At 36.7% G+C, this 24321-nt stretch overlaps 1 protein-coding gene across 8 annotated transcripts in view; it reads left to right on the forward strand.

The window, feature by feature from the left end:
- The window catches only part of SULF2 (sulfatase 2), a 162600-nt gene that overhangs the window by 33444 nt on the left and 104835 nt on the right, over positions 1-24321 (forward strand). For 2 of the 8 annotated variants that reach the window (XM_040609313.1, XM_040609309.1), the window contains exon 3: positions 16960-17026. The exons of the other annotated variants lie outside the window; for them this stretch is intronic. The gene's annotated coding sequence lies outside the window, so the exon portion shown is untranslated. The remainder of the gene's footprint in view (positions 1-16959; positions 17027-24321) is intronic. 8 annotated transcript variants of the gene reach the window in all.

The following is a 24321-nucleotide window of genomic DNA, read 5'->3' on the forward strand; positions in this document are numbered from 1 at the left end:
GGCATACTTGTAGAACCGGAGTTAAGCAATGCTACTGATAGATGTATGTAGCTACTATTTGTATAAAATTGTATTTAATAATGCTAGTGTTCCTTACTTTTGACTGGGCCAATAATATAATTATCTTCATAAATGCCTGCTTTTCTTTATGTAGAATCAATTTAGCACTAATAATGCGAACCCTATTCTGGAAAAACACATTTTGAAACCAAACTCTTTGCTGTCTGTTTACTCTTACAGTATGGGAAGATGCTGAGATTTTGGAACAGTTAGCTTTTGAGTGTATTGTAACCATGGTTAACTAAGTGCTAGAAGGTTCAGGTTCTTTTACCCATGGACTTTTCTTATAGCCTAAGCTCTCGAAATTTGTGTCATATATTTCATGGATGTTATGTATGTGCAGGCAATTACTGGTAGAGGCAAATGGTATTGAGTATTAAATATTCTGGGATTAAACCACAACAAGAATCTAGAATGAGTATAGAGCTAATTTGTCGCATACCAGGGGTGTGTGTGTATATGTATTTTATATCTTTTAATAGAATGACTTACTATAGGAACAGATTAAAAACAGGAGTTTCAGGGTTTTTTTCTTTAGCTGTGTTGAACTTTGTCTTTCTGTGCTCTTACTACATTAATCTCTACTAATAGGTGTTTCTTATGGATACTGGCAGCTTCATACACAGTATCTAAAATGATTGGTATTATATATGCATAGCCCTGTTCATAGCCTGCTGAAGTTAGTGAATCTGTATTTAAGATACATAGATGTTATGATTGGCTTGTAATTTTTGGATAATTTCAAATACTTAGTCACTAAAACTTAGTCTAGCAAGATTATTCTGTATTAGATTAGATATGTTCTTGCATATCTATCTGGAGTAAACATTCTGATGGTCTCTGCTACGTATTGTATTTTTTGTCTCTTTAGATACCTGTCTTTTGTTCTTTTTCATTCGATATAATGTTCTTCCTGCTCGACCCTGCCCAGCATGTACGGTGTATGCTTGCAAAATACAAGAGAGTTTCAAAACTGAGAGGGACTCTTTAGGCCAGAATTAATTGGTATTTTTGGCTTGTAACAGCAAGATTTATAGCAAATACTATATTCCTTGCAGTTATATGCTAACTGTCATGGTAATATAATGCAATTGCACTCCGTCAGAGTTTTTAGTTAGAAGAACGTTTTCCTTTGCCTGTAGGTAGTATGTGGGACACCATCAGTCACTGTCAGAAACCTGTACATCATAAATGCCTCTGCCTGCTTTCCTGGGTGCATAAGAACTGGATGACGTTTCATTCATGACTTGTTGTTCTTTATATTTTTGCACGAGGTCATAGTTTCTTGCATGATTATAGGTGATAATACAGGAGACAGAACAAAAATCTCAGCTTCTGTGAATGATGGCACATGTCACAACAGAGGGACAAGGAAGGGGAAATAAACCAGTGTGCAGAAAGAGAAGCTGAAAACATCACCAATTAAATATTATTAAATCTCTGAAAATATTCTAATATCAGGGTGTTGGTTTTTTTTAAGAAAATGCCACTGTCCTCAGATAGAGGTAGTATTATTTGCATACGAAACAATATTTTAGTATGGCTGAACTAAATTTTTTGAAATAGCTGCAACACAATAGATAGCTTTCTTCAGTGTTGCAATGACACAAAAAAGCCCAGTCCTGCATGGAAGTTTCAGTTAATTTTAATATCGATGCCTGCTCCAAGCAAAAATACATACCCTTCTAACAAGGGAAAAATAAGTGGTAACTTTATTGTTTCTAAAGGAAAGTATATTTGAAACCAAAATATAGCACAAATATCAAGAATTGCCCAATGTGAGCCTTTCTCAATAGAATGCAGTGAAGAAATTTGTTTCCAGCGGGACTTTTTTTGTATAAATGAAAGGGATCAGTTTCATTCTAGTAAATATTAAAAACTAAATTCAAGCTGTATGGAGCAATGGGAGAGTATTGGTCTGTGCCTATAAATAATTGTGCTTACTTGAAGTCTCTAATGGAATTACAGAGCACACATCCTGAAATGTGCAGAGATATCTCCAGCTCTTGGGACCAAATCCTGCAGTGCTGATAGAGTAACACACCTGCATCTGTGGAAGTAATGGCTTTAATAAGGAAGTGCTGACACTATTGTTCTCTTGGCCCTATGTTTAGCTACAGTATTTGTTAAAATACTGTATTCCTGTTCTTGGAGTGTTTGAATGTTTGTGTTCTGATTAGGTGTGCTATTTTATACGAATCTTTTCTTGTTTGATTAGAAGCATTCTTCTCCAGTTTAAAGTGTAACTTTTCGCTCTTTAGTCCTCCGTCTTTTCCCCCCTCTCAGCCCTCCTGTTCCAAAAAGTAAAAACCAGTACTTCTGCTTGTTAGCTTTCCTATTCCCTTTCCAGTGCCAGGTTGAGTGCCCAGTAGCTATTCTTTCCTGACACAGCTGCAATCTGTCTGTTCTTGATGGACTCAGATTCTGCATTCAAGGAACTGCTTAAGCAACAACACCCTTTACTTCATAGAAGTGGAGGGGAAAAGTGGGAACAGTTTGCAGTGGTACCTGACAGGTTAGGAAGGGAAAAGAAACTTCTTTCTTCCCTTCCATCCTCCTTAAAAAAGGGTCTTTGGAGGGATCAGTTGATGGAGTTGTTTCCCAGATGATGGTTGTCTGGCGTTTGACATACTGTATATATAAATGCATGTATTTCAGTAAATAGCTTTGTTATATTCAAGATAGGTCTGACTCTCTTCTTACTAGTATAACTGTTTAGATTTCAAGAAAAGTACTTCTGACCTTGCATCAGGATAAACGAAAGGGAATTTGGTTCTTACATCTAGAAACTGAAGAATCTGGAGTTTCTCCTTTCTTTTCAGTTGCTAGCATGCATGAAACCCACCAGTAAGTGTTTCATCCCCCAAGCAGAGGATCACTAGGCCTTTGGCAGTATCAAACCTTGGGGAGATTATGAACACAAGATTGTAGCTTCTCCAGTACTTCTGTAATGTAATAAATAATTTTAGAGGGGTGGAGGTATTGGCTGTAAACATATACATTTTTGGAAACTGGGGGTTGGTTAGGTCAGTAAGTGGCTTGTTTCAGGGAATGGCTTGAGGTAAAAGCTTAAGATGAACAATTTTCTGTCTGTGTATGTGTTAGTTAATTGGTGCAAACACAGCTTGGAATCGGGTGTAATACTCACTGGTCCAGTTAGAATTGTAGGAAATTCAGGTGAAGCTGGAACCAGGGCTGAAGAAGAGTGATATATTACAGAGGGCCATTTATGAATGGAGGGAGAGAAACTGGTTGTGTTTGGATGTAATGAGCAAACCAACATGTAAATGAAGTTAGTTAATTTAATGGCTTACAGAAGAAGTTGTTTTGTAGTAGAACTTGCAGACTGCAAGATGTAAATGTCATAACGTAAAGGTACAGTTTTGTTATTCTAATCTCGTACTAGATTAAACAGCAGATAGAATGGAGTAATCTCAATGTTTTTGAAAATTTGCCACTTTTTCAAATATAATACCTCAACTACTTAAGTACTAGACCTGTACACAGCTCTGATGAGAACGATTTAAAAATAAAACCTGGCTTTGCAAACGTGATGTCATGAGTCAATATATGTGATTAAATTCTGTCACGACACATTTCTGAACTAACTTTGTAAAGGGTCCCTTTGTTATTAGTGTGAATTAGGGAATTTCCTCTGCTCTGTCTGACATAATGAAGAAGTTGGGTCGTGTAGAGTTAAAAACATGAGGAGGTAATCACACTAAACCTGGTATTTGGTAATCACAATAGTCTGGGTATAGCCAGCCATTCATAACTGCAGTGAGCAACCATTCAGTTCCAACCATATGGCAAATCATAATCCATTATGGTAACAGTGGGAAATAGCAATGTATGCATATATAGATGTTTCCAGTTTTTCAGATGTACCACGTCTAATTGTAGAATGAATTGTGAATGTGATAATTGTAACTTAACAGCTTCTGTAGTTATGTGTTCATTGTATTGCTATGAGTAAATCCTGGCTTGTAAAGAAGAATGTTTACAGGCCTCTCCTCTCTTCCTTGAGGCTTTTCTTATATGTGTATAATGCTGCTCTGGCTTGTTATCACATGAGCGTTCTGTGATGAGATTCTAAGGTAAAGACACCAACTATATAAAGTAATAAGCAAAAGCTGCTGAGACTTAATCTTGAGATGAATATGTACAGGCAGTGATTCAGAATTAAATTTGAAATCTGAAAATATTTTTAATGTGTGGCCACATGAATTACAAGTATCTGTCACATCTCTACTTTGTCTCCATGCAAACCAATCACAGAAGATATGAAGGGAACTATGCATTTAATTACTTGTTTCAGCCTAGTCTTCTGTAAAAAAAAAAAAATAAATCTTGTAACCTCAAAATTATCAGCCAGTTGTTGGGAGGAGTTTACTTATTTGCCAGAGAATCCCTGATGATACAAATAAATAAAAATGATCAAGCGTTCTACCAGAAACATAACATTTAAGTTCCCTAGCCCTGCACCTATTACTCTAGTGTGAAAATTTAATCAAACCTTATCCAAGTTATAAAAGTTAGTAGCATATTTCCTCTTGATCATAAATGTGATCTGCATAAAGGATTTGTAGTGTGCTGTATAGAATCTATCTTTGGAATTAGTATGCCATACGAAGTAGTTCTGGGGCAATCAACTACAGCAGTTCAATTACTGGCCCCTGAGTTTTTCATATTTTCTCAAATCTTAGCTACATATATAAACTTTATTTCTCAAATTCCATAGATAAAACATTTAACTGTGGGGATGCAGAATGATATAGAGTTTTATGTGACTTAATTAAAGATGTTTTGTATAAGAAAAAAATAAAATTGAACTTGCTAACAAATACAATAAAACTGTGTTCCCTTAGCAGTATCCACTTCCCCCCCCTATTTTACCTGAAAGGCTTTCATAAACTTCCTTGGTTTTGGAATTATGTAGGACTTGGATGTGGAACTGTTGACCATTCTGCAGATTTCATGGTATTTCAGTAAAGCTTTGGTTTTATTTATTTGTTTCTCATGTAGCCTTCAGTTGCACCAAGTTCTTAGATTGAGCAGAATTGTAAAAAGATGGACAGTAAGTGTTTATCAATGCTAGATGAATAACCTTGCTATGTTATATGCATTTCCAATAAAAATATTGTCTGAAAGAAAAAAAAGTTTTTTAATAATCTGGGCTACAGTATTCTTACTACATAGAGCTTTTAGCTGTGGTGTCATGGATGGGAAGTAGGATTCCTGAGATGCCTGGCTGGTTGACAGCGTCAGGTGGCGTGGCAGAAAGTAGGAATATACTTTTCTTTCATGAAGAAGAAAGGGGTGCTCTTCAAAGCAGCTAGAAGGCAGAAGACTTGTGACAAATATTTCAGTTCTTTAATATATAGCATCAAAAAGCTGTGTTGAATCTGAGTCACAGGGAAACTCTTGATAGCATATTTTTGAAGTTGGGATATTTTGGCACTAGTATGCTACAGCAGGAAAGTTTTGAATGATTATTGTAATTCTGACAGTAGTCTTATAAAGTAATGATCCTTAATGACAGCATATTTCATGGAGGGCATTTAAGAAACAATTCTATGGAACTTTCAATTTGTAATGCTTCCCCTTTCTCCTCACAAGGATTATGGGGGTCGGAGAGGGCAAGCAGGTGAGGACATCAGGAGATATTTTTGTATTTTTTTTAAGTAATGGTTTGGGGGTGTGGGTTTTTTTTTGTGGAGTATATTTAGTATGACTGCTTAAGACTAAGGTATCAAGCAAAATTAGTAATTTCTAATTAAGTTTGTCTAATCTCAGACTTACCTGAAGGCTGGCAGGAAAAGGGTAACGGCTATTAGAGGTACAGAAATGGAGGAAATCTGAATATTCATAATTCCAAGCAACATTTTTTGAGACTGATATTAGTGTGGGCTGTCAAACTGGAAAAAAAAATTGCTGAATGAATACAGAATTCTAGTAACATGCTGGAATTTGAATTTCCAGTGATTACTCAAGGGCGTGGTAAATCTGATTCACAAAGATTAAAATGGTCCTGTGCTGTGGTCAGTAAAATGTACAAGAATCTTAATCCACAATAGAAACTGCTTTTCTGAACTCTAGGAAAATATAAAGTATGCAAAGGATGTAAGCCTTGTTTTATTCTGTGTGTGTATATATATAATGTATAGAGACACACACATACATATATATAAACAAAGATGAATGTATGTTTGGGGAGGTGTACATGTGTGTGTATATCTACATATATATACTCTTGACTTTTTTTCTTTTAAACTATTTTTTTCTGCCTTTCTTCCTGCGCTTAGTAGAAAAGATTTCATTTCTTAATACTTTCAGTGACTGTTGTGCACTCTGTCAGTCTGGGGATGGAAGTTAAGATCCATGCCTCTGCTTGCCTACATGTCTGCCAAGCCATTTTGGTACACTCCCTTCCTGAATGATGAATTAGCAGTATGTTCTTCAGTATTCTTGAGGTATAGAAGATGATGTAAACAGTAGCTGATGGAAAGAAGCCTTCTGAAGAGAGGGTATTCCTCATGTATTGTGCTTGGACTCAAATTCTTCGGTGTATGACGGGCACAGAATAAAGTCTTCCTCTTTTAATAGCTGGAGTATAAGAACTGTGTTGTCTTGCTATTTTTTGCATTCAACTGCCATCACAAAATAGACAAGAATCCAAGACCTTGCTGTGTGAAAAATTCCAGTTCTAGCTCTTGGTACCAGGTAAACTCAAGCCCTCCAATATTCTGATTTACTATGCTGCTGCCTGACTAAATTGGCAGTGCAATCCTCAGCTACCACAGTAATCCAGGAAGGCAAAGCTGCAACGTGGACTGAAAACTTATAATTAATGTGTAACTACTGCAGCACCTTTCTCAGCATCTAATCAGTCTCTAACCTTAGTACCTTTCCTCAGTGATGTTTCTTACACTTGTCAGCACTCTGAAGGTATGTATTTGACCAGTGTTCTCTAAACTTCGTGGACCATTAACCTACAGTTCCTATTTCTTGATGTGCTTGTCATGGACTTCAGAGGTCAAGGCTGGATCTACCTCTCTTTTAAATTATTCGTGGCTTTTGTCATCATAGTTAATAGAAGTATATATGTGGCAGATGGGGAGTACAGAGTACAAGAAAGCACAGCAGTCGGTGACCGCTGACCAGAAAGCAGTTTCCTTGAAGAGGCTGACGGTGTTTTGCACCCTTTAAAATACCCTTATTGGTTTGCTTAATTGTATTGGTTAAGCAACTAACCTTATTGTTTTGCTTGTAATTACCATTGCAAAGGAAGTTTCCTCTTTTTAGATAACTTTTCTTATTACATAATTCAGCTGGTGTTAACGGTATGATCACATTAGGCAAAAGTCTTGTTGCGGTTTATACTTAATGAAACTATCCATGTGTATAAACTGCTTATCAGTGTATGTGAAGGGTTCATGGTTCAGTTCAGCAGTAATCACTTCAGGTAATTTCTTGCCTGGTTTAATAATCTCTATCAAAAATGGTACATGCTGTAGGATTGGAGAAGTTCATTATCTGGAATAGATAATACCAGTAGGGGTAATAGTACTTTTAACATTCCTCTTTCGTATAAGAAAAAATAATATTTAGTTGCTAACTATGTAAAGGATAAAAAATGATAGTTATTCCAATCACAGATAATACATACACATTCAATTCCTTCTCCCCCTTCGCAAAAACTTAGTCTGCGCTGTATGTTATAATCAGGTGGGGTTTTAGCAAGTATCGGTTTTTGTGCTGTTTTGACCAGTGTGACTTCTGAGAAAATGAGGAAGAATATAATTGTTCATAATGAATATAATAGGCTTCAGGTTTCATTATTTGATCATAGTCAATACTGTTGTCAAATAGCATCATCATCAGATACTAATAGTCTGTGCGTTTTGCAGCTGCTACAGCTTTGGGTTTTCTAAATAAATTTTGAACTTGAGACTGTCTTTAAGCAGGATGATACATGAATCGTAAGAAAATCCTGGTTAGAAGGAACCTTGGGACATCATCTCATCAAGCCCTCTACTCAAAGCAGGATCAGTTATGAGGTCAGACCAGTTTATCCAGGGCTCTTCCAGTCTAGTCTTGAAAATATCCAAGTATGAGGGTGAATGTGTGTTGGGGGATTTATATATATAAACTTTGTCACATATAGATATGAACATATGCATTTTAATACACTATACTCAATGCTCAAAAACCAGCTACAAACCTTATACAACCTCTACCCTCAAGATTCTGTGCAGAAGGATGGTCATTAGGAATCCAGTCCTGAAATTTGATCACCCATACGATTCATTATCTTGTTGAGCTAGGACTTGCCTGAGTAACTTAAGTTCCAAATTACTGCCATGTTCTCACATGCTTTATAATACTCGATGAGCTGTTTAATAATTCTTAAGCTTTCTGTCTCTAATACAACTAGTTGGGTTTCTGAAGCTGCTTGCTGCAGTTATGCTGGAAATCAGTTGTTCTGCATCAGCAGAAAGTCAAGTTTTTGATAATTTTGGCATGTTGTGGATATACAATCAAAGTTTTATTTCAGAGTGATCTTCTGTGTATTGTTTACATGCAACATATGCCTTCGGTGCACCTTTGCCTCTTCCTAGAGGAAACAGAGGAGAAATTTTATGAAATCATGAAGAACATGATACAAAGTTACTATTAGAAACAACACAGACAAGACCCTTGAATGGGCAGGGAAAATGTTTACACCTTCACTTAGGATGGGAGTGTATCCTGTTAGTGAGCAGGAATATCTGCAACACTGCTAGCTGAAATGCGGTACGGTCAAATTTTGAGCAACATGATCTTGAGCAGGTGATATGTGTTGAAGCTGCATTGCTCTTATGCAGCTGTTGATGTTATTGCACAGCTTGCAGATTTTTTTGGGGGGAGGGAGGAGGTGTACATGTGTTTTTTTCAATATTTCTTGAAATATTTTTGATGTTGGTGATGCCACAATCCAAAATAGAAACTTCTTAGCTAAAGGAACAGTAGACTAAACTCTGAACTTACTCCACTTATAGGCAAGATATTCATGAAGTATAGTAAACAAATCTAAGGAGTCTAATAGACATCCTCAGTTTTGTCATCCTTTTATCTCTCTTTGCCTCATTAAGTAGAACTGGGAATAGCATTTAGAATTAAATCATGAGGAACTGAATGCTAAATAAAATTAGCCAAAAAAATTCACACATAAAAAGTGCCAGAGAAATCTTCTTACAGATGATGTTTACTCTTGAATATATCATACAAATTTTCCCCCATTTTATGCAACTATTAGGCTAAGTACTTAACCTGCAGATCTGTTATATTAGGATCTATATTTTATAATGGACTGGCTTGGTAAAGATTTCTTCATAAATGTTTTCCCAGTCAAAATGTAGATAGATTGGTGTAATAACACCTTGACAACAGAGATATTTCTCTCTGTAGAAGTAAGTTAGGTTTATTAACTGCAAACATACTGTGTTGTTGAGCTGTGATGTTGAGAAACAATGCAAAGGCATTTTAAGTTATGTAAATGTGAATAGTTACTGTGGCACTGGGAAGAAACGTTCATGGTAGCTGCTGTCATGCCAAAAATTTAATGAAACTAGCCCTTCTGTTTGTAAAGATGTGATGTTCTGAACAGCTGTCTAGAAGTAAAAATATCTGGGATGGAAGAAACGTCACAGACAAGTACCCATGAAAGAATATTACATTTGACTAATAATTGAATGATATAGTGAAATTTACCTTGGAATCCTATGGTAACTATCCTTGAAGTTGAAAAAGTGGAAAGCTTACAATGCTTGTATCTACAGTGCATAGCTTCTGCACATGTGAAGGAGTGAGAAGTGCAATGTTCAGAGGTTTGCTTCAAAGTCAAGAAAGATTGATCGTTGTGGAAGAATGTAAAATTTCTGCTTATGTGTGATCACTGTGAAAGTGGTTCACAACAGCTTTGAACAGGGAAGTTTGTGTGTTTCACTTCATTTAATCATATGGGTAATTTGTTCTCATGATAACTTTTTGAAGTCTTAGTGTTTAAAATCCCCTATAACAGCAGTTTGACTGTGATGCCTCAGAAGGAAGAAGGGGCAGAACTAGTGTTTTCTCCCCTACCACATGCCTGAAGATAGGGTGATAGGAAAGAAATGGCAAGAAATGCTTTGCGTTTTGGCTAAACAGTGTTGGAGTGCCTACTTGGTACATTTCAAATGCGTTTGACCATCTTTTATATTTAAATATTTCTAGTTTCTCTAGTCTCCGTTATTAGTTTCATTTTTATTCAGCTTTCTTATCAAATTTTTTTTTTCAGTTTATTAATTGATACTAGTTGTGATCAATTAAGGTATGACAGGCTTGAGTTCTGATCACAGTCTGTGCTGTCTTCTGTAACTTTCGGTAGTACAGCCTGAAACCTTAGATGGAAAATGTCATTTTAATACAAAAGCACCTTTTTACACATCTTCAAAGATGCAAAAGAAAGCAGCTCTCTAAAGACTCATGAAACAAGAGGAGGTTTAGGACTTAATTACATTAACACTCTTTGAATGTTAATAGTTGCCATCTTCAGATCTCTCCTTATCCTGTGACAAAGAGTATTGTTGGAGGATGAAAATCATGGGTAACCTCAGTTTGATTATGAACTGTTTAATTTCTTTAGGCTGTTAACTGTTTAATTTCTGTATCTTAAAGAATACAAACTGAAATTTAGTTAATAAAATTTTTGTTTGTTTTAGGAAAATCTCTTGGGTTTTTTTCTGCTGGAATGATTTAGCCTCGTTCCATTGTATACAATAGATTGTGTGCAGTTTTCTCAGCTATGTTTTTTCCTTTCCCCAAAACAGTTATTAATCTGAGAAGAGTATCCTTTTTCATCTTGTCCCAGACTAGCTACAGTTTCTGTAGATAAGACCAGTGATGCAGGATACAAACAATCCTAGCTCTCACGGATCATGTGCAACATTTGCTTTTATCAGAGGTGTCTCAGATGCAGGGGTGACCAGATAGTCTTACTTGGAAATAAAACGTCAAAAAGCAAAAATGGCTACTTTTCTTAGTTTTTCACGTCTGAATTATTTTCTTCAAGGTACGCTGCCAAGTCAAAGGATGTGTACGTGTTACGTGCTGTATTCTTTAGGGTGTTTTGGACATGGATTTGGCAATTCATAGTAATTTTGAAATTCCACCCAGCATATTTATCTTTTGCTCCTTAGGTGAGTGTTTCTCCTGATGTGCCGTATGTATACCTCTGGTTTTGTTTGTTTTCTGTCTGTCTCGAGTTATGTGTTCAGTTAAAGGAAATCTAGAATTTCAAGACTTAAGACTAAATATACTTGCTACGAAGTGTTCTAAACATTGTAACTTGGAGATGTTGCCTGTATCCTTAGGTTTCTGTACTGAAAGTTTTGGAAATAGTATCTATTGTAGGAGGAAGGTCTACTTGGAAGGCCATGCTTATCCCTGCATTGAGACATGAGTTCTGTAAGTTAAGAATATGCATCATGGGGAAAGAAAGAAAATAGGCACAGCCACCTGGTTTTGTTTGCCATTACTCTTTCAGATACTGCACGGTGGTTCAGTGCTCATGGTGCTACTCCAGAACTCCACAGCAGAAGTAATAAGCCTTTTGCCCCCTGAGCTTGAAGAGTCTACAGATAAAAAAACCTGAGAAAACAGTGGCAAAGCTCACATTCTCTCTCTCTGAGTATAGTGTAGCACAAAAATGGGCTATCTCACATTTCATTGTAGGGATAATTCAAGGTAAACTTCTGGGAATCTTGGATTTTGCAAATGGAGCCATCAAATCTGTAAGAAGCAGGACATAATATTAATCTTGCCAGTTTATGATACCATCCCTCCTGATGCTGAAATGATACCGTAGCTGGTATTGAGATAACTACCAACACTGTGCCATTCTAACTCAGATTCTTGATTCTCTGAGGTGTCTTAGCTTTTCTTCTGATGCTCAGGGACTAATGATAGCCTTGAGAATGTCCTGGGAGAAAGGAAGATGAAAGATTTATAATTGCCCTGTAAAAATGCAGCTCAACAAGTTTTTGAGAATCATGAGTAACTGTAAACAAATGCATTGGGTTTTATTGTATTTCTGAGAAAGCAAGGCTTTTTCTGTACCTATCTTCTGTTCTCTATTTCCAAATGTCATCTTGTGAGATATGAGGGCTGAACTCTGCTACTTGATTATATTCTGCTGGACAGTGTTGCATGATACCTTTTAAATCTCTTCTGGATTTGAAATTTTCTATCTGGAGTTACAGCAATGTGATTTACTTCATGCTAACCCTATTTGCCAAGTGTGCAGTCTACATGAATCTATGCAAAAGCTACTTGGGTTTCTGAAGCCCTGTAAATTTTGAAATAAGTAAGTGATAGCCAGGGCTTCCTTGGTTGTGACTAAAAAAGAAATTGCTTCTTGTAACTAGCCCAGTTCTCTCTCAGGATATGGAAGACAACATAATTTAGTTAGTGTTTTTACCTCATCATTGTGCAATAAGCGCTTACTGTTGGACTTAAATTCTATTCTGATATATAATATTCATGCAACTTTGCTTTTATTATCAAATTAATGAAATAGTATTTTCACTGTCAAGGTGTAAAACTTTTTATCCCTTTTTTTTCTTGAACACCATATTCCTCGGTGTCAACAAGCACTGATCATGAGCTGTTCCCTGCTCCAAGAAGTTTAAAGGTGTAGGTTACACAGGGCAAGACAATGGAAAATCAGTTTATCAGACTGTTTATGCTTAAAATACTGTGATCATTACTCATGCCTAGTAATTTTTAATGAAATGTATTTCTGAAACTGATGACTAATCAATGTTCCAAAACTCAAACATGTTGTGGGAATCGGTGTACAGTATGTTTTCAAGCAGTATGAATTCTGTTTGCCAGCATCACTGCTAAAAATTAGATTCTTACTTTATTCTTGGGACTTTTAGTACACTCTACTCCAAAGTGCTTAAAGTTTTATTTTAGTGAGCTTTGCCACTAACGTGTTAGAACAATTCCCTTGCAGTGTTGCAGAATCCAGCAGTGAAGTGTTGACAAGTGCAACAATAAACATTACTACATACAGTCTGAGCAGGTTACTTAATGCAGATGTCGTTGTACAAATTTTTCATCATTCCCATCAAATAACACTGTAATATTTTGCAAAAATTAATAGTTTTCCTACTGCACCTTTTGAAGGAAAAGTTTATAGGTACACTTTGCAAGTGATGAATTGAGACAAAGATAGAGGTCAAGAAGTATCCTTTGTGCGCTTTTTTGCTGCTACTTTGGCTAGTGGAGGGCTGCTCAGCTGGAGTTAGTTTACTCTTATGTAGGTCTTTCTACACTGTGGAAAAAACTGACTTCAGCCACAGTTCTAACTTCTCAGCAATTTTTCATACGTCCCAGCTCAGCCTTCCCCTTCCCCTTGCCTCTGTATAGCAAATAAGGAGCACAGTCATCAGCTGTGAAAAGTTTGCAGTTGGATTAATTAGCTCTGCTCAGATTCAGGGCTCATTAAGTGTGTTAAGCAATACGCTAGCATACTCTTTGTGCTTACATTTCTGGAGCTGGCGTATTACCACACTGTATTGCTGTCTGAGCACATCAGTCAGACTTAGCATATTGTACCAACTAACTAGACATGTCACTTAGCTCCTCCTAAGACATTTCTCTTGTTCAGCAAAAAAACCCCGAAAAACCCTCGCTGACAAAACTAGTAAGTTGTCGTCCTCTATTAGAACCAGCGCTATACACTATAGGAGGATGAAATGTGCATATTGCTGTGATGTCTGTCACATGTTTGCTGACAAGGGAATGGTGAGTCTCGGGAAGCACAGGTTTGTTCTTTGCTTTTCTCTTGGGACAATTCAGCAGCAGACTATCCAAATCTATTATAGTATCTTATGTTTGCCTCCTGCAATGATTTACTGTAGTAACAGCTGTGTAAATAGTGAAATACATTACTGCTGGACAAAAGTTGTAAATAGAATTTACGGGCTAATCAATGTATTATATATTTTGTAATAGTGCAAGAAAATAGCTGGATACAGTTTAACATATTGCTCATAAAAAAGCTGTAAGTGCACATAATAAAACCATGAGTGCAAGTAGTACAGAAACTGGATTTTGGCTGTAAACTGTTTATATCTTCCTTTGATTGCTGAGGAAAGTTACTTAGCACATTATTTAATTATTTATGTTTTCCAGTTAAGCTGATTCAGCTTGTGATCTTGTTAAGACACAAGAGGTAACAGATTTGCCAATATAATCCTGAGGTCATATGCTGGGGGAAGAGCTGCTTTGGGGCAACAAAGTGGATGTCGGAGGTCTGTCTTACTTAGGGTCCTCCAATATTTGTCACTAGGATAGGATAAATTGCAGCAAAGATTAAAAAAAAAATTGTATAACCCCCCACACACCCCCGAAAAAAAGCCCAAACTCAACAGCCAACTTTCGTTAGTCTTTACTAAAACATTTAGCGTTGCTTTCTGCAGAAGTCACGGTAGACATCAGTTTCAGTCCTTACTGAAAGAACACAACTGCAAATTCTTTGGGTGGTTTTAAGATCCAAGTTCTTTGTAAATTAGTATTTTTCTGATGTTTTTCTTCTTTCTGTGGACACATTATTATTATTGATGACATAATAAAATGAGTTAATAATTGTGGTTTTTTACTTTATTAGAAAACAGGAGTTGAGTTCAAAGATCCAGGCTGAGTAGGGCTTGTGCTTTGAAACACAGAGTGGCAGTGGGTGACTGCAGGTGCAACATGGCTTAATCAGGATGAAAAAATATGATTTATACAGAAAGTGTGCTATTTTTAGATACTTACATTGACACAAATCCCTTGTGAATTAAACCATTTAATATATGAAATGGAAAAAGTCCTTCTAATCTTCCTTTTGAATGAGCCGTGAAATAGGATCCATGAACAGCCTGAAGTGTGAAGAGGTTACTGTGGCTTGGTTCCAATATTTTTTATAAGATATTGAAAGATTTGCGCTAGCCAGGAGCTTAAAGGAGAACTTACAACCTTCTATAAAATAATGCAATAGCTATCTGAAAATATGTCCATTTTTCATAGCAAAAGCTTTCAGGACCCTTTCTGAAAGTGATCTTTATGCTTTCTAACAAATGCATAAAGTACTCAAGTACAAGGTATCACTTCCTAGTAGAAAGTAGTTAAATAACTGTTTGCTGTCAGTAGTTGCACCTTGTTCTCAGGAAAAAAAAAAAAACCTGCTCACATTCCGTGTCTGCTGTAATAGACACTAGAATGACTGCAACTAAGAGATTTATATATAATCAACTTTGTTTAAAAGATTATTTATATAAAGTAACTCTTGGTTAAAAGTCCTAAGTTTATGATACAACCTTCAAGACATCTGAATAGCTGGGATGTATATCATAGTAAACTGGTTTTGTGATTCATTGATTTCTTAACGCAGTGCCAATTTTTAAGCCTTCTTTCCCTTTAAGCAGTATGTTTTTTCTGACATTAAGCTGTTGCTTCTGGTGTGCGAATTAGTAATATTAGCTGAATGGTAACTTAAAACTTTTCTTAATACTTGTTATTTTAAATCTTCCTCTCCACATAAGTAATCTAGTTTTATGATGACTTAATTTAGACTTGAAAACTAAACTACAGCCAGTGAGTAGTACAAATAGCATTTGCTGCTTTAAACAGGTTTTTAGTAATCCAGGGTTTTCTGTTGGGCTGACTATTTAGAGCCCTACTTCCCCTACCTGCAGGTTTGAGACTTCAGCACTTCTGAAAACTACATTGTCTGAGAACTCGCTAAAATGATAGTGTCTGTGTATACAGATACGTTTATTGATGTATAGTATTGATGCTGCAGTGCCCCAGTGGGGTCTATTTCAGCTTTCCTCAGGTTTATGCATGCAACACTGTAACTAGTATTATCAGAAATAACTCGTTATATTTTTCTTTATAACAGTAGAGGTTGAAAAATCTACTGTGGACCAGATCTGGAAGTGATCCTAATATGAAAAAGAGTCATAAGGAATATGAAATGTGTTAAGAGCCGACTTCTTGACTTGGAGAAATTGTGGTGTTGGCATGTGTCACAGTCACAACCTGCAAGACTGTACATGCCTAACAGAGACTGCAGACTGTCCTGGCAAGGAATCTTTGTTTCTTAACTTGTACTAGTAATAATAAGATCAGCAAGATTTGATTATTTTATTATTTTTATTTTTTTTAATCCCTGACTACCTTCACTACTAAATATAATGCCCATACAGTATCAGTGACACAAGAACTTGGGAGTGAGCAAAGTAGCGTATCAGTCCTTGTTCAAGGCTAGTAGTACAATGGTATGTGGAAAGCGTGGCAGGGAACTCGCTAGTACTGCACACCAGGGAAAAAACACACTTTGGTATTTTGAAGGAGAAAAGAATACCTGAGAGGCTAAAGTTAGGAGCAGCATTTCCTAAAACTAATTCTGTAACAGGAAAATAAAAGACTGCTTACAGATAGTTTTGCAAAATGCTGTGGTTTCATTGGTGGTGGTGTTCTCACCTTTGCCAGATACTTCATCCAAAGAAATCGGTCATATCAGTATTTACTTGATGCTAGTTAATGGTTGCATGGAAGTGCTTCCTGCAGGTGTTGTACAGAGTGCTGTTAGTAGCCTAATGGGGAAAGTTTTTAATGTTGTGAATAAACTGGTACCTTGGAAGTGGGAATATAGCAATGCTGTTACACTGCCTCTTTGGAGGAAACCTCAAACTGAGGTATTTGCCATGTGTTCCTAAAGTCTGATTTTGATGAGTGGACTGCTTTAGTTATATATGTAAATAAAAGCAAAATTGTGCACACTAGTGAATCACTTACCAGTTTGTTCATGGTAATATTTTACAGATGCTAATACTGGAAAACTTGATTACTTGCCTCAGCGTTCCTCTACAGCAGACCAGTTGCTGACCTTGTGAGTGTAAAACTGTCTTGTACTATGTTAATTGTCTAGTCTCTGTGGACTTAAAATTCATTCATACATTCCATGAGGAGATTTGTAGACATGGTCAGAGTTTGATTTACTAATGAGTAGTTTCGCCTGAGGAATAGAACTCCAAGTTTCCTTTTTGTATGCAAAAAATAACTTTATTTTCTGTTGTCAGGAAATTTCCTTTGTCAAATAACAGAAAGCAAGTATTTTCCTGACAGCTGAAAAATTTTCAAGTATTTTTCTGGTGGTTGATCTCTACAGAAAGCACTGCTTTTCTGAGATAACTTGGAAAAAGGAAGCATTATTGTACATCAGTGTAGTTGTGTTAAGCTTAATAAATGCATTGATTTCTGACTATGATCTGGTGTGTGCAAAAGGGATTTGAAATTCTGGATATATTTCAATGATACTGTGGCTTCTCAACCAAGTAGTACTAAAATATACTCTTGACTCTATGAAACTGTCAGGTTTGTGGTTCCAGTGTTCTAAGTTACTAAGATAATCTGCAAAGATATTTTTTTTTTAAACCTGTCACATTTGTCTTGTATTGAAGTATGTCTGTCCTGTGTCCAGTATTCTGCATGTAATACATCTTTTCATGTACTTCCAGACAGTTTTCTGTCCTCATCAGTCTAAGACCTGTGGTCTGAATCTGAAACCAAGGCTGTGAGTGTCTGGTAGTACGTACCAGCACAATGCGATGCAAGTACAGTCCATCTTCCTCTTCTCTGATCTTTGCGATTTCTACTAGGTGCTTTTCTTCTTACATACCTTGCTGGCAGAATTAGTCTTGCTGTTAGCTGTCCCACTCATGGAAGGATGTTACAAAAATGACTGTTACAGATAATATTGTTGCAATACCTTGGTCCTAAACGCTGATCTTCACAATAAATTCAGATGACAGATTGGTGTAATTAATACTATAGCTGAGCTCAGCCAGGTTGGAATCTTTAAAGCATGTCCTATTTAAAGATCAGTTCATTTACCTTTTATTGGAGCAGGGAAGCAAACATCTGTGCTGCTTTTTTGCTAATTACCTCTGATGTTTCTGTTTAGACAAGCTGTTCATATTCCCTCTCTTCTGCACTGCTCTATTTCTTTCTCTTGCATTTTGAGAGCTGTCTTTGTCATTCCCTTTTCATTGCTTTCTGAACACTCTAAAATTCAGTTTGGTATGTCTTCTTTTTCAATCCTTTGCACTCTCTTTCCACGCTTCGCCCTGTTATTTTGCGATTACAGTTTTAAGCAAGGACCTACTGCTTTCCTGCAGTGCTAATGGGAAAGAACATGGTGCAAGGTAAATGCACATAAGGAGGACCGGGGCGGGGGAATAACCACCAGTGGGTGTAACTAACTGTCTTGGTGGGTTGTGCCATTGCCAGTCTGAAGGTTTGGCCATCCATTTTTTTCATGTCTGGAAGCGTTCTGTGGTCAATAGCCCTCACAGAAGAGAGGAAGCTTTTTTGTGAAGAATTGACTAGATGAATTGCTCAGTATGGTTTTCTGTCCCTTCTTTTCAATTAACCTGAAGAGATTTTTATCTGTAGTCACGATTCCAATTATATTTTTCTGTATTTCTCTTCATAGTCGGTTTTGTCTATGAAGAACAAAATATGCCCAAATTGAAATGCAGCCAGTCATTAATATTAGGGAATTTGAACTTTCTTGAATATGAGGTAGGTTTTTATTCCTCCATTGTTGCTGTAATGTATCTTTACCCCTTGTGCAGAGGACTTTTGGCATAGAAAGTTTCATATTATGCTTCTGTTCAGGGCATGACTGAGAAATTACTTACAATATTGATTACTTTGTATTTATTGTCAGTTTCAGGATTCTGTAATTTTTTTTCAATTGAACATGCAGTGTTAGCAATGCAAAGACACCAGAGTGTCTTTTATGTCATTTTATAAAGAACAAATATCTTGCCTAATATTGAATAAAAACAGTTGTGGAGTGTGGTGCTGGTTGGATTTGTGTGCATGTTTTTTGTTTGGTTAATATTTTTTTTTAACAAACCCTGTTGTGTGGTCATAAAAATTGAACAACTGTTTTTCTCTACTATTTAAAAAAAAAAAAACCAACACTGCAAGCAGTGGAATAAAGATGAGCAAGCTTTACCTTTCAAAACTTTTAGGTTTCGCTGTGAATCTTTTGCATAGTTTGAGTTGTTGTGTTGTAGACCAAGGAAGTAATTGCACAGCCTTTGAGTCTGATTGTACTTAAGTATATGGATAATGAGAAACACTGCAAAAGCTCTCTAATTAAAATTATTTACAGCACCAGCAGCTGCTAGTTGTAGTGGCTGCAAACTTCTTTATAGCTGTTCGAATCTTGGGAATTTGGAGCATGTAGGATTTAGCTTTGCTACAGTTCAGGCTTTTGGCAGTAATGCCCTATCCTTCAGAAGTTAAAGGAATACAACAAAGTAGATTTAAGGGGCTTTTTAGGGTTTGGGGTATTGGGGTGTTTTTTCTTTATATAAAGCTGTTAGGCATTTTCCTTGGCTGACATACTTGGGACATACTTATTACTGTTCCTAGTATGATACAGCAAGAGCAAGAAAAAATTGCTTAGTAGTTCACATCTGAGCTACTAGAGAAACCTATTATAAGCCTAATTCTAAATCATACTGAGACACCGCTCTGCTGACCTTGCTATTGTGTGTGGCTTTCAGCAGAACTACATCTTTATTATGACAATTTCCTCCACTGTCCTAGGAATCTGGCTTTGCTTTTTAAACGAGGAGTTTTAATGGAAACAGTGGTACTTTTGGCACCCATCCTTGACTTTTCTGCAGCCGGTAACTTTGCTAGTAAGAGCTGCTCATGGAGAAATGTGCTGCTCTTGCATGCACAGATTCAATTTCATTATACTTGTGTATGCTCCTTGACTGTGTAAGGTCCTCAAAAGCTGCAACTTTGTCTCTGGTCATGGGAAAATTAAGCCTGAAGGGGTAGGGGAGTGAAAAATCTTTGTCACTAAAGAGAGGGTGATGAGAGAGAGGAGAATATCTTTGGGAGAGTTGCCATTTTGAATTTGAACTGCTTGTGAGTGAGCATCACCATTGTTTTCACAGCTGAGGCTCTGCTGTAGTTAAATACTTAAACACGCACCCACCTCCTTTTAAAGTTAATTTTATGCTTGTAAAGTTGGGCGCTCGAGTGTTCTTTTAGTTTGGTCCCTTGCACAAGTATATTATTGTTATGTGTGACCATGTCATAAAGGTTTGGTTTTTGTTTTCCCTCATTCGATATGCAGGACAGATGGAGCTTACTGCATCAGATAACTGCAGCACTTACTTTTTACTGTCCTGATGCCTGGGTTATCAGGCACTGTACAATAGTGAACCTGAATGCAGAATTATTAACTGCTTTGGTTCTTTTAGAATGGCTATCAATGTAATATCTAAATACTTTGTGATTATTAGAGTAATTTCAAATCAGGTATCATTACTGCCACCATTTCAGGCAAGGGGAACATAGGCGTGACACAATTTAGATTAAAATGTTGTGATTAGTTGAGGAATATGGGGGATTGATTTATCTAGATGACTTTGCATTTTTATGGCATTTTACAGTGTAATTGTCATAAGCACGTCTTCGGCTTCATTTGTAGTTTAGCACGTACAATGCTTCTGAGATACTGTTATAACACCCAGGAAATGGTGGCCGTTGCAATCTAAGCTATCAACTGTGGAAAAGCATTGCTCTAAGTAATTTCTCAGACATTCAGGAGAAGTCATTAATAGTTAAATGTTAGTGTAATGATTTCCAGTTAAATGTGCTTTTTGTGGTGGAGGGAGGTTTTGTTACTGCTTGGGATTTTTTGGTTTTGCTTTGTTAGCTTTTGCTGTCATGTGGAAGACTACTGCAGGCCAGTCAGTGGAAGAGTGATGGGAACCTTCAAGTCCATACCATTGTGTACTGCTTGATGAGTGTAGTAAGTAATAACAGCTTGTTATCCTCTGCATGTGAGCCAGCTGCGTGAAAGCACTGAGGTGTATCTTGCCAGCAACCTAAATAGCTTTTTGCCACCAGAAAAGGGGCTTCAGCAACTGAGGGATTTTAGGTTTACTTTCAAGTTCCAGAGGGAGTTACACAGGTGTAGTTAAAGGGCTCCGAATGCTGTTCCACCCTACCTGGCTGTTTCTATCATCCTTCCACCTTTATGGCTATTAGAAGTAATTAACAGCAAATGAGTCCTCAGCTTTAATAGAAGAGAGGTCACATTTCTTTAACCTGTTTCATGTTGGCTCTGTGCCAGTAAATTTATGGCGCATTTTAGATTAGTTCTGAGGATAGCATATAAGAATATAGTTCACTAGAGACTAGTTAAAGATGTGTACTATTTCAAAGATTCATTAGTAGGTGTTTGGAAGTTGAATGATGATAGATGCATTGCAAGCCACAGTTAAGTTTTGCTTTTCGTTCTGTCTTTCATTTAGTGATCCCATATATAAAAAAAACAACACTGTATTTAAAGAGAAAGGATCAATTAAAGGTGACTGGGACAAATTACACTGTCTGTGACACTTGTACAAGCAGATTTATTTGATTGTTTAGCATAATGCGTATTTGTTGCATAAGAACTATGGTTATTGCTGTGCTTGATGGCAATCATTTTAATGTTTTTGTACCCTATGAAATATAGTACTTAATCTGGTATTTATGTTATTGATTTATGTCCTGGATCTCTACTCCCATGCTTTTACAACGCTGAACCTGGCAGGGCTGAATAGTCTTCAAGTAATCTGCAATAGCATTATGTTTTGGTGAACTCCAAATACATTATATACAGCGTATACAGTTTGCTACTGAGATAGCAGGCAAGTTACCCATTTCACATTCTTTTCGTGGAGATTTTTAACTTTGTTAATGTTGAACCTTTAATCTTTGGAAAGGAGAATTACAATTTTGTTTAAAACTGACATTTTTATTGTATCTTTAATGGCTTTTGACTCACTGAGAAGAGGAAAATATTCCAGTTCAGTGTGAGACTCTACCAGGTAAATTGAGTGCATTATAGCGTGCTTAGTTAGATGCATGTAGATACAGGCTGTAGGCTGTACTAATGCTTCTGTGTCCTTTGGAAAGAGATGAACGGGCCAATGTGCTCGAGGAGGATTGTTAGGGAGAGAAGAGTGTCGTGTGCTGGGCCAGAAAGATATTTAGCTGTGTAAAAGAAGTGGAAGCAACTGGCACAAGGAGCTTTATGGTTTTGGTGAGGTGGATTGAAGGTAATAAGAGATGACAGTAAAAACAGAGGGACTGAACTTTACAGGGCTGTGGATCGAAATAAGTGAGTCATAATAAAAGTATATCAAAATAAGTATTAAGTGAAACACTGGAATATGATTTGTGAAGCATCCCTAATACTGGCAAAGGGATGAACAGAATAATAATCTAATATGGTTATTTCCTTCATTTTGGGCTGTCTGTAGAGCTGAGTAGAGATTAGTTATAAACATCACTTTTATATTTTCCTGTGTGATTTTGTACCCATGAGCTCTGCAAATATGTTCTAATAAAAAGCTGAAGCTTGTCTTATGCATTGTCTCAGGCTTTAAGTAAGGAACCAGAGTGTTTATGCCACTGTCCAATACTACCTCACAGGGGTTCTTCATATATTTCTGAGAATAGCAATATTCTCATATATTCTGTACAGCAATATAGGCCTTGCCCTGTTGAAGAAGTGCAGAACCTCTCTCTTTGCTAATTTTAGGTGGAATTTTCCCTTTCAAAGTATCTGAGTATCTCCATAAAGCACGCCTGTGAAGCTGTAATTAATTGTCAAAGCCCTGCTGGAGAAGTCCACTCTGCTCCAGAACGTAAAAATGATCTGTTTGTTACCTGTAATGTCATGACTTGTTTCCTTGAACAGTAATTGATGTCAATTGTAGATGATGTCTATGAACTTGAAATTGTGTTGTTTATCTGCTAGGGACCTTGGGAGTGTGATCTTCTAAGTCAGTCTTGGTGGTATAGATTACATCTGTAGTGCAAGAATTGTCTAGGGACATAAATTACAGCAATTAAAATTAGATAGAGGAGAGTGAGCGATGCATTATTAATTGGCATAGTCATTAAAGGGTTGCAAAGAACCTAAAAGAGATACAATGTCAATACTCAAGCACTAAAAGTGACAGGCAGTGTGCAAAGACCAATGATTGTATTCAAAGCCTGAGGTCATTAAGACAGAGGCAATTACATGGAATTTTATGGCTGTGGGCTAAGATCACTCCAACATAGTAACAATATCTTAAAATGGAAAATTTTCAAGAATGGTAATATTCAGATGACTGCTCTGAAGACTGGAGTAGTGCAATTAATTTCTACCTAAAGAATCTGTAGCACTCTGTTTTAAAGAAGTTGGGAACAACAAAGGATTGTAAGGAAATCTCATCAGCAGTCTGGTGAATTTAAGCAGAAAATGGATGTTTTTTAGCATTAAATATAATGATCTGAGCTCATATAAAGAGGGATAAATTTTGGTACACTGCGGAATGAAGATTTAATTAAGAGTCTCTTTATACTACAGAAACAAAGTCTTGCCCGTGTCATGCTGAGAAATATGGCAATCTGAATAACAGGCTCACGGTAATGCAGCTGTATATCAGCTACTTAATTATTCATAAACTTCTTGTCAGTGAGTTTCAGTGATTTACCTTTCTCAGCTGATTTGCCTTATTGGAAATAATGCTTGTTTTGTAAAATATTTCATTTATAGTGCTATAAATGAGGAATAAATGCTGAAAAGGAAGTGTCTTTAATGAGAGAGAAGTTTTAATAATTGATTTGCAAAGCAAAGTAAACTTTAAATACTGGAGGTGTTAAGACAGCAACGTATTTGTTTTGACGACTAATGGAAGAATATATGTCTACTGGGCGGAGAGTTAAAACTCCAAAGCAAACATTCTCTGTGTTTTCTCTTCTAAGGGATCCTTGGAAAGTTTTGGCTTTTTAAAACTTACCAGTGCTTTCCTTTTCTACTTGTGAAGCATTGAGATTTCTGATTCATCTCACTGTCTACCCCAAAGTTTAAACACTGAATGTGATTAGCTTTGCTGTGCAGATGCCGAATTGAATGGCCTCTGTTGATTCAGAGAAGCTGAGTAGTGTCAGAGTTCAGTTACTATGCTTTCAGGAAGGCCTCCTGTTGCCAAAATGAGCTTGCTTTTTTCTTTTTCCAAGCTGCACGCCAGACTCGGCATCAGCATGCAACTGGACTCAAGAAAAGCATGTATGTATAGCCACTGAAAAAGCAATACAAATGTACAG

Source organism: Falco naumanni, chromosome 10, assembly GCF_017639655.2.
Source record: "Falco naumanni isolate bFalNau1 chromosome 10, bFalNau1.pat, whole genome shotgun sequence".
NCBI classification, from domain to species: Eukaryota; Metazoa; Chordata; class Aves; order Falconiformes; family Falconidae; genus Falco; species Falco naumanni.